The following is a 1,701-nucleotide window of genomic DNA, read 5'->3' on the forward strand; positions in this document are numbered from 1 at the left end:
AGAACTCATCTGTGTACTGCATTAGAGGTAACTTGCTGCAGATTATTTAAACTAAAAACCTTAATCTAATTTTAATTTCACTCTCGATAGTCTTTGCTCATATGGCTGATCATGCCTGGGGAGTTAATACAAAGCAGTCAGTTTGGGAGGAATATCAGAATTAACTGTTAGTAAGACTTCATAGTTGTGTGGGACTGGATCCAAATCATCTCTTGCAATATGGGAAACACTGAAACAGAGGACATATTTTTAAATACAATGAATTGGTGAAATCCAGTCCATATCTATTCTATTCCTAGGATTTCTTAAAGCTGGATTACAGTGGGACTGGCACATGAAAACCTTCAGCTGTCACGATGCCACTGCATAGCTGAATTTTGCTGTGTCTACTCCTATGGAAACTTACTTGAAGGGAGTTAAGACAGCAAAATAAAAAGGCAGCTCAAACCCAGGGGTAGAGCCTGGGGACGGAGGAGGAAACACGGGGCCTGGCCTTCCCACGTCTGCCCCCGTCCTACCATGTCCCACTGGCGACTTCTTTCCTCCTTCCTGCACCGTGCATGAACTGACCTCGCCAACGCTTTCGCGAGCGGTCCTTACGGCCAAAGCTAAACTGGCCACCCCTCCCCGTGGGGATGCTGGCTGCCCAATACAAAAAGGGAATACGCGGTGTTCAAGAACCCTCCCCTGTGCTCTAAACACTATTGTAAGCGCCCTTATACCGACAGCACATGCAGCAACAGCACATCAGCAAATTTATGAACTGCTGTGACGTTAAGCATGCTCGCAAAACGGCTCTTGTATAAATCAAGCCAACGCTGGAAGCTCTTCAGACTGCAGGCTGCTTCATACTACACGTATTTACCGCGCCTTGGAAATCACAGCGTGGCAAACTCAAGGTATCGAATCTATCATGAAAGAATGAAATATTCATCTCTTTATGAAACAGCAGTATTTGTGAGGCAGCTCAGGACTATGCTGTCATCTGTAAATTCCATGAATTTCAGAAGAAAGTAACTTTCCCGAGCTAACTGGCATTTTCTGGATGTCAGACATAGCGAGTGTCTCTTTAACAAATCCATCATTTTTTTGTTTTAAAGAATGCAGTAGAAAGTCAGGTCTCGTACTGACATCTGTAATCTCTCCGGCAGGAAAAGATTCCAGACAGGTTTTTCCTGCTAACACAGAAACGATGTTTTGCTACAAATATACAAGACGTACCTGAGCTGTATTTAAGTGACATGAACAACTGGACATGAACAACTGAAAAAGAATCGAGTTCTTCCAAACAGCGCTTTTGTAATTAAAGGCACCCGACCTCCAAGGGGGAAAAAAAAAAAAAAAATTAATCCCCAGGCTGCAGGACTTGCCACACGGAAGCAAAAGAGCAATTTTGAGCCAAAATAGGAGTTAGGCAATGAACATACTGCATTTTTTCTTTAACTCCTACCAGGGGACACCTAGAAGGTAAACTGGCAAATGAGGGGACTGGAGGTATTTTATTACCCTTTCTTTGGGTCACTTAAATAGAAGGGAAAAAAGAAAAAAAGAGAAGGCCAATTAACTGGAAGTTCGAAGAAACTCTGTCAAAACAATGACGCCGAGGGAAATGCAGAACAAAGACAGGCAAAGCACCCGTCACATGGACCAGCTTAGTGCCATTTTCACTCCGAACCGGCAGAGTTTCTGCTCTTTGATCCG

The sequence above is a fragment of the Egretta garzetta genome, unplaced genomic scaffold (assembly GCF_000687185.1).
Source record: "Egretta garzetta isolate BGI_Z169 unplaced genomic scaffold, ASM68718v1 scaffold130, whole genome shotgun sequence".
Taxonomy (NCBI): Eukaryota; Metazoa; Chordata; class Aves; order Pelecaniformes; family Ardeidae; genus Egretta; species Egretta garzetta.